Here is a 10,000-nt window from a genome sequence, read left to right as displayed (position 1 = left end):
GCTAGCATGTAATGTAGCATCTGTCTTGTCTTGTTTTTGCAATATGAAGAATGGAAGAAGACGACGTTTCTATCAGAGAGCAGAACTTCCACAGCCAAGTTCGAGAATACATTGTGAGTAACGTACCGGAGGCTAATTCACAAAGCTAACGATGCTAACAACGTCCTCTAATGCAACAGTGGTGTTAAGCTAACATTAGCATGAACTGTCAGTTGGACACTTAAATCTATTAAGGTTCATTTTATATGTTTATTTGATGGGGATCTGTCTTATTTAATGTCCGATTTAAGTCTGATGTTGTTTAAATATTAAGCGATGAGCTAGTTAAAGTTAGCTTGTGTCATTGATAACAGTGATAGAACTTAGCTAGTGTATTGGTTGATATTGCTATAGCCTTGTTATTACTATGTTAAACCTGGACACTATTTCCCTGCCCTTATTTATCCAAACTGATGGAAAGTACATTCACTTAAGTACTATTCAAGATAAGACTTTGTTTATTAACACGAGCTACAAAAGATTAAGAGCAATATTTTAAAGTTATGTTGTTATCTTACAAACGTTTCCCATTTGCACTTTTACATTTCCTTGTGAGTTGGACATATGTAAATGCATGCTGATGATCTTCCTGTGTTATAATCCATTGAGTTTCTGGACGTCTATACAAAGAGTTGCAGTACATCTTCTTCCTTAGACACTTCTGAGATATATAAACTAGCAGATGTCTCTCCAGCTCAACACCTCAGCTTTTGTGTCACATTTTGTCCCAAGCATCTCTTTACACCAGACTCTCAGTGTCCCGTATCACGGTCTTAACGTACGGTAACATCGCATAATATTGTAATGAGGCTGTAAGCTTAATATCTAGTGAGTGTTATCTGCAGGTACATGTGCTACTTTGCAGCCACAGTTTCTCTGGTGTTAAGTTTCAACTTGGTAAACATGACACAATAGTACCCTCTTTTTAGACCTGAACCGTTATAGTGTCCCCCTACTGTAGAGAATTATGAAGAATGCATGTTCCACAGAAACCAGGTTGACCCAGAATAATGTGTGACTTGTTTCTGCTTTTGCTCAGTAATTCCATTTTCTCCCTACCACCTCTTTACAAGCGTGTAACATCTTTCACATGCTTTTTTGCACAAAGATGCACTGTTGCACAAAAAGTACTTCCATCCAAACCTGAACAACCACCTTTCTGCTGGAAAATATCGCATAAAAAACACTTTCAAACATCGCACTGCTGCCCCTGACCTCCAGCCTTTAGTCCATATATCATAGAGGTGTAACATACTTTTCTAAATTGGATTTTCACTTCGCTCTGCATCAGCCAATCCGCTCGCTACTCCCTCACTGCGAGTTGGACCCAAAACCCCTTTAATTAAAACACAATTAAGCTTTCCTGGTTTAAAAATAGTGAAACAAGCTCTCTGTTGATATCAGGACAGCAGAACGTTTACACATCTTTGGTTGCAGAGTGAAAACCCACCAGTTGAGATCATTTGAAACTAATGCCTAATGAGGTTTGTCTGATTTAAAGTGAATATATCTGCAGAGTTGATGTCCTTATGGTTTGTTGCACATGTTGTAAGTCTCTTTGGATAATGCAATGTTTGTAAGAAGCTGGGTTTGCTGCTTTGCTTTGGAACCCCGTGGTGTTGTCCGTTCTGCTCGTTATCTCTTCCCATGCTGTTGCATTGTGTCTGTGCCAGGTTATCAGCTCCGTGCACCTGATTCTGTCTGGGTTTCCCCTGGTGGGTTTACATGAGTCCCTGTCACCACATAGTTGCGCAGCTTGTGAATGTATCCGCTGTCTCTCAGTGGGAGTCGGACAGCAGGGGATGAGAAAAACACTTTACGCTGTAGCTGTCACAACACACGATATTATACATCCGAGTTTATTTACTTCTACGTCACTTTGAAACGTGGTTTGAGTCATCTCGTAAACCCAGCTCGGCCACGATGAGTTGCGCAATGTTGACGCGGTGCAAAGTGCTGACGTTGGAGCTTCTATCATTAGTCGGGGTCCCGTCCCAGTAGAAGAGGGGAATGTGAGATGTGATCCTCCGGTAAGGCCATCCCGCTTGTTGTGAGGCCCCGGTTACCCAATACATTCCATTCATGGGTCCTTTCTGGAGCTCTCTGCGTGCACTGATGGCCTGTTGGGTGCTTTTTAAATCAAATACATGTTGTGTTATAATCATTAGTAGAGAGTTATTTGAGTTATTAAGGAGCTGGCAATACAACAAATTAAATTGTTGCTCTTTTTAACAGGCTTTAACTAATATAGGAGTACTTTTTGGACAGTAAACGTGCACACTAACACACTGCACAGTCATTCTTATTGCACTCTGATCTAAACTTTGTGCTGTTTGGATTAGACATAAAAAAAACTCTTATAAGTATGAAATCAATCATTATAATACGATATTTAAAAATGGGAGCCGAAAAGTTAATTGAAGGTATTGATTGAGAACATGATAACTAACCTGGCTCTCCCTCTTACATGTGAATACATTCTGTATTTCTTTTAGTCTCTTGTGACAGTTAAACTTATATTTTCTTGTTTTGGACAACATTAAATACCGTCTGCTTCAGAAATGTGTTATTTTTCACAGTTGGACCTACAAATAATATGTAGATAAATGAAGGTACTGTAGGTCTGGCCCTATTCACTGTGTAAAAACAACTTGAAAATGCATTACATACTCCACTTCGTCACGGAAACACCTTGCATTACGATGCATATTAGACTGACAGTCATGGGTAAATATCATCAGGTGATCCTATAACAGCTGGTCTGTACAGTTAGAGCAGGATTGTATAACTCCTGTATCTTTTAATGTATAATCTGACTGCTTTTTCATTTTCATTTAATCGTTTATCTGAACAGGGACAATGCACATTAATGAACACTAAAGACGAATAATGCTTCAAGTGTAAACATGCCGGATTTTAGCTTTGAGCTAATTTCCATCCGTAGTCCCTGACATACAGCATATAAGAACATGACATTTGTAAACATAGCAAAAAAATAAATACATGGTATGCAGAAGAGCAAGAGCAGCACACAAGCATTTACCACATGGCAGTACAATGTAGCAGCTACGACATATTAAGTGCAAGAGAAGATACGGAGATGCGTAAAGTGCAAGAGGAGATGCCTCTGTGTTAAAGTGCATTTAGCGGTGATCGCACGTCTGGTTGTTTCTCAACCATTCTTTGAGTTGACCTGTAAAACTATTGAGAGTGGGACAATCCCGTGTCTCAGTCGGGAGGCTGTTCCAGCTGCCTTTTAATGGAGAGGACATTTTGTCCAAAAGTTGTCCGTCTGCGGTAGGGCTGCACGATATATCGTGTCGTGACTATAATCGCGATATGCGCATGCGCGATATTCACATCGCGTAGTAGACGTGCGATTAAAGAAAAAAAGAAAAAGTTTAATTTTTTTTAGGACTTGCGATATTAAATAGGCAAATGAACTCAAACACGTCATGTTACAATTATTTTGCTGCTTGCTACAAAAGGAAAAGTTGCACGGCTCTCATGTCAGGGCTACTTGAGTGAGTGAAAGCAAACCACCAATCACCATCAAACCTCCAAAGCAAACGGACCCGGAGATCAAAGGTCGAAACCCTGAATATAGTTTCATGTGTTTCTCCAGTTCTGCGCTGCTAACCGAGCTAGCTCAGCTTGTTGCTCTGATAACTTAAGATCCAGACGTCCGTGACTAAAATCCTTCATCCGGTTAAATGTAGTTAAAAAAATACCAATTGTATCATTACAGTTCAAGAAAGGATGGTTTGCGGGGGAAAAAACGGTCTTTTCTTCAATTCCTGTATGGTTTCACACAAGGGATATATATATATATATATCACAGGGGAAGAAAAAATCGCATGTCAGTTTTTTCAATACCGTGCAGCCCTAGTCTCACAGCAGTTATAAACCTTTTCTTACTACAATATCGAGCCACACTGTATTGTTTTTTACTTCGGCTGGTGTGTGTGTGTGTGTGTGTGGTGTGTTGTGTGTGTTGTGTGTGGTGTGTTGTGTGGGTGGGGCTGTGTGTGTGTGTGTGTGTGTGTGTGAGTGTGTGTGGCTGTGTGTGTGTAGTTGTGTGTGTGTGTGTGTGTGTGCTCAGGATGAGTTTAGCTTGTTCTTGCTGTATCGCCGACCCGGAAACTTATCTGCTCCCTCGCAGCAGCAACCGAGCCTCTTCAACGTCCCGACCAATAGAGGCTCCACAGCCGAACTCCAACAGCCGTGTAGGACAGAGAGTGAATACAACACACTATACAGAGATGCTGTATGAGAAACCAATGTGTAGTTTGGAACATTGAACATGTAAATCTATTCTAGTAGACCTCAACGATGGAACTATGATCAGTTAGAAAATGGCCGTGACATGGGACCTTTAAGTAAAAGTCACTTCCCTTTAGGTTTTAAATGGACCTGCTCACTCAAACGTTTTGATGTAGATCGTGGATTAATTCCAAATTAAAGTATTACCAGAACAAATTGATGTTTTAATGGAATCATGAGAACGGAGGATATCCAAGGTAAGACTCGGCACCTAAGGACCATTTCTCTCCCATTAACTTTCCATTCTAGGAGAAATTATGTAAAGCTGGTTTCAAGTATTGAACTTTCATGTAAGTTTAAATATTTCGCCGGTCTGACACCAGCACTTTTCTAACTTCTTGATCAATCTACAGGTACTCATCTATCTGCCTTTTTATAAGCTGCTGCTCTTCTCATTATTATCATAATCACCATCATCCAGGCCCAAAAACTTTAGTTTTCTGCGTTATTAATCCCATTTATAAATAAGTGAATGCATTAAAATAGGCAAATAACATACAATAAGCAAATAACCTTCATCACAAACGACAACAAGCTCCTCTCATCCTCGAATCAAACTCCTTAACATCTGATTTTCTTCATCTGTCACGTCTCTAGGAGTTATATACGTCTATCCGAAACCATGCATTAAAAACATTGAGAGATCGCTATGCGAGGGTACATCAGTAGGAGTGGTCGTCTACTGTTAAAGAGTCCCTTCTCCTGCTGATGTCAGAGTGTATATCAGTATGTAGTGTCTAATTACATTTAAAGGAGGTCCTCTCCTGCTGATGTTCAGGTGTATATTCATATGTAGTTGTCTCTACTTTTAAAGAGTCCTCTCCTGCTGATGTTCAGTATATCGATGTAGTGTCTCTACATTAAAGAGTCCTCTCCTGCTGATGTTCAGGTGTATATCAGTATTGTAGTGTCTCTACTTTAAAGAGTTCCTCTCCTGCTGATGTTCAGGTGTGTATCAGTTATGTGTGTCTCTACTTTAAGAGAGTCCTCTCCTGCTGATGTTCAGTGTATTTCGTATGTAGTGTCTCTCTTTAAGAGTCCTCTCCTGTGATGATCAGTGTATATCAGTATGTAGTGTCTCTACTTAAGAGTCCTCTCCTGCTGATGTTCAGGTGTATATCAGTTATGTAGTGTCTCTACTTTAAAGGGAGTCCTCTCCTGCTGATGTTCAGGTGTATATCGTATGGTAGTGTCTCTACTTTAAAGAGTCCTCTCCTGCTGATGTTCAGGTGTATATCAAGTATGTAGGTGTCCTACTTTTAAAGAGTCCTCTTTCCTGCTGATGTTCAGTGTATATCAGTATGTAGTGTCTCTACTTTAAAGAGTCCTCTCCTGCTGATAGTCTTCAGGTGTATATCAGTATGTAGTGTCTCTACATTTAAAGAGTCTCTCCTGCTGATGTTCGGATGTATATCAGGTATGTAGTGTCTCTTACCTTTAAAAGAGTCCTCTCCTGCTGATGTTCAGGTGTATATCAGTATGTAGTGTCTCTACCTTTAAGAGTCCTCTCCTGCTGATGTTCAGGTGTTATATCAGTATGTAGTGTCTCTACTAATGTCTCCATGCCTTTAATGTTCAAAAAGCTCTTTATTTTTTCTCATCCTGCAAGCCACCTCTTTTCACCCCCAACAGCTTAGAGATGTCCACCCCCTAGCCTATACGTACAATTGTGGTGGAGCGTAGCAATAGGGAGCGCGAGTGTATTACTAAGTGAAAATATGACCACACACACAGACACACACAACAACACACACAACCAACAACACACACCACACACACACAACACACACACACACACACAACACACACACCCACACACACCCACACACACACACACACACAACACACACACACACACACACAACACACAAATGCAGCAAAACGGAGCTCGTCTAGGACACAACATGTGATAAATACTGTTTGCATCGATTCCACACTTCATCTCCAACGCTTCTGACTTTCTCAACTTTTCCTAGAGAAAGACAGCAACACGGCAGGGACTTCCCTGTTTCTACCCACTGAATCTGGAGATTGAAGTTGGTGAGAACTTGGCACCAAATCGACTCAAAAAAGTATTTATCACATGTTGTGTCCTAGACGAGCTCCGTTTTCTCGTGCTGCCTGTCATTTTGTGGTGTAGTTTGACGACGTAAATAAAAAAGAATCATAATCATAGTGTGTTCGTGCGTGTCGACTTTGTCTGTGCTGTGTGTGTGTGTGTTCTGGGTGGGTTTGCACTGTGTGATAGATAGTGTGAGTGGTGGATGCTTGTCTGTGTGATGTCTGTGTGTTGTGGGTGGTGGTGTGTGGTGGTTGTGTGTGGTGTGTGTGTGTTGTGTGGTGTGTGTGTGTGTTGTCATATTTTGCAGCTTTAGTGAGTAACACTGCGGCCCTCCTATTGGGCTAGCGCCTACCACCACATGTACAAGGTTGAGTGAGTGAATAGTATGTAAAGAGGGGGCAGGGTGGTTGGCCGAACATCTGCTTCAGCTGTTGTGGAGAGTGAAATGAACCAGCGCAGTCCGGTTGCTGCAGCAATCTGTAAGCTTTGCATGAAAGAACAATTCAAACGAGCTTTTTTGAAAACAATATAATTAAGGTTCCATGATTGTTTCGGTACACAATGTAGAGACACTACATAATGCTGTAATCTAATCTAGAGCATCCCTCGATATAATCGCAGAGGAGAGAGACTCTTTAAACTAGTAGAGTTATCTCAACAGCGCCACAACAATACAGTCTCTGGAAATAGAACTAGTACACCTGCAACATTCAGTCGACAGAATCCATATGGAGGACGAGCGGCGTCTTTAAAGTAAGAGGACGCTTTCAGAGGAGGCGTGGAGTCGCTGTGTAAACAACAAGACACCAACATTAGACACCTGGCTAATTTCCGGACTAATAGTGGGTCTAGCACCTCGCACGACTCGAAGCCTAGGGAGGGTGCGAAGAGAAGCTCGTTACATAATTCACAGAGCTGAGGCAAGTCAGAGAGACTACATCATGTCCGTCACTATATAGCTAGATACTCCTATACGTACACGATTGCTTTTCTCAGCTCAAATCTAGCAACGATCGAGCAGGAGAAGGACTCTTTAAATAGGAGTTTATGCGATCTATCTAATATGTCAATAATAACCCATAAGCATTTTACAGCATTTAATGGTAAAAATTTTAAAACCATCGGAGAAACTCGTATCAGGACGATTTTAAACCTCCTTTATCCAAACCAAGAGGAAAGACTTCCAAACGTTATGCTTTTAAGACAGCATATATACATAACTATTGCTCAACATTATGGCTCCATATCATTCATGAAGCAAGCATCGATGTCGCTCAGTATTTGCCGTGGGATTTTAGCTGAGGAATTCTGCTGTTCAATCATACAATCGTACGATGTAAGGAGCTACAATGTGTTTATAAAACAATATATTTCTGTGAATCCAATGTACACAAACCTGAGACGCAGTCAGACGCAAAGGAGCAGGCAACTTTCTACACAACGTTAAGCATGTGTAACATGACGTACGGAGTTATATCACTCCAAATATGCTAGAATAACATGCCCTACAGTTCGAGGATACACAGGTTGATCGCTCTTTAAGTATTGACAGTCGAGGAGTGCTTACGACATTACTAACGTATATAAAAAAACACAATGTACTGGAAATAATACACCTCACGTGAAGCAATAATTCTCGCGGAGTGGAAGGAGAAGAGGCGTCTCTGTGATTTGTAAACGACGTCAATTCATCCAAAGTTACAATACTGAAAGTTGCAATAATTGAAAACCACCCACATAATCATTCGCAAGTAAAAAGATGGAGGAGTATATCTTTCAATTAAAGCCAAGATATCAGTTGGTCCAAATACTAGTCGTAACACTGATTGGCTGCACATTATTCCAATTACTCACCTGATAACATCTCAGCTTATAGAGACTTGTGAGGATCTGCTGTGCAAAATGATTTCATTGTAGACTCGAAATGGATCAATTATCCTGATACACAACGGTGCTGCTCGCTATTCAGCACACCGAGTTTCCGCGACCTCTATTTGGAAAAAGATGCAGAATAACATACGGTACATTTATTTTATGACTTAAATCTTACACCATAGAATCAGATGCTGCTTATATATGAGAGAGGTATCTTAATGTATGAAGCTCTTCTTGGGACATAACATATTAACAGAGGAAAACATATCTTAATGCACTCTGAAGGTCTCAGCTAGGGGAGCAGGACATCTTTAACAGTATATGAGTCTTATCTTCATTCTACATCTCATAGCATTGTACCACCTCTCATGTATACATCTGACAGAGAGACTGGTTTGAGATCGTCTTTAATGATATAGATACGAAACACAACTCGGTTACGATAGCTGTCGGATATTGCACCTGAACATCAGCAGGGCAAGAAGCAAGAGAACCTCTTGTAAATCTGAGTGTGTAGAGGGTCGTCCAACGGTAACATTTACTTGGATGCATTCATCTCACTTTGCATACTAGAAACGTGTCAATAAGTTGAATCTATGTATATGTAAATTTTCAATGCATGGATAGATGTCGCGGTTCGATAGACGTATTATATAACTCCTAGGAACGCTGACAGATCTGGAAGAAATCACGGATGTTAAGGAAGTTGCTCGAGGCATGGAGAGGCAGGCTTTGTTGTCGTTGTGGATGAAGGCTTTATTTTTGGTTATTTATGTTATTTTGTCCGTATTTAATGCATTTTCACTTATTTTATAGATGGATTAAAAGCAGACAACTAAAGTTTTGCGGCCTGGATGATGCATTATGCATAAATAATGGAAGAAAGAGGCCCAGCAGCCTTTCATAACAAGCGCCCAGCATAATGAGCCTACCTGTAGATTATCAGAAGAGTTAGGAAAATGTGCTGTTGTCAGACCCGGCGAGGTGAGTCCTCTATCTCAAAGACTAAAGATGGCTCAACGTCACTGCTGCTGACTGAAGGATTCAACAGAAGTCGTGACTAACATGTGATCACTACATTGTGAGGATTTCTATCAATATTTATCTCTCATCGAAAGCTACATCACCAAATACTATGGAATTAACCGAGTCATATTCTACCATTCCCAATAGCTATCTCTGGCTTAGTCAAATAATATATTCTCATGGAGGAAAATGGAAATATGCTTATACCTGCAATCGTGTCGACGTGACATAATCTGTCTCGCTGTCTTTTAGGTTGCCGGAGGTCTTACCTTGGTAGACGCCAGTATCCTCGGTTCTCCTGGACTCGCTGTCTAATAAGTATAACCCAACAGTCATATATCTGTCCTCCTTAAGGAGGGGTGCCTATGACTCTCCTTTGCTAAATGTTGTGTAGATTGTTCACACTTCCTAGACGCAGGCTCTCAGCTACATCAAATACCTGTCTTGCAGGTGACAGGTCCATTTTTTTAAAAACCTTAAAGGGAAAGTACTTTTACTTTAAAGGTTCCCATGTCACGGCCATTTTTCTACTGCATCATAGTTCCATTCTGTCTCTGGAAGTGCGTGATCCATCAGAGCTCCAGCTACTAGAATTCATCCTCGTGTCTTCTCTGACAATCTGTTCAATGTCCAAACATCACGCAAGTTCGGTTTCTCCTGCACATACAGCCATCT

The 10,000-nt window shown here is 40.8% G+C and overlaps 1 long non-coding RNA gene across 1 annotated transcript in view; it reads left to right on the top strand.

Annotated features, from left to right (window-relative positions):
- LOC104965139 (uncharacterized) overlaps nt 1–10,000 on the top strand; it is a 26,608-nt gene that overhangs the window by 58 nt on the left and 16,550 nt on the right. The window contains exon 1 of the long non-coding RNA XR_800524.1: nt 1–113. This exon is cut by the window's left edge and continues 58 nt beyond it. This is a non-coding gene — a long non-coding RNA (uncharacterized lncRNA). The remainder of the gene's footprint in view (nt 114–10,000) is intronic.

The sequence above is a fragment of the Notothenia coriiceps genome, unplaced genomic scaffold (genome assembly GCF_000735185.1).
Source record: "Notothenia coriiceps isolate Sejong01 unplaced genomic scaffold, NC01 NC01_scaffold00037244, whole genome shotgun sequence".
In the NCBI taxonomy this organism is placed as follows: Eukaryota; Metazoa; Chordata; class Actinopteri; order Perciformes; family Nototheniidae; genus Notothenia; species Notothenia coriiceps.
Note: the sequence above shows the minus strand (reverse complement) of the source record. Positions and strands in the feature narration are given on the sequence as shown.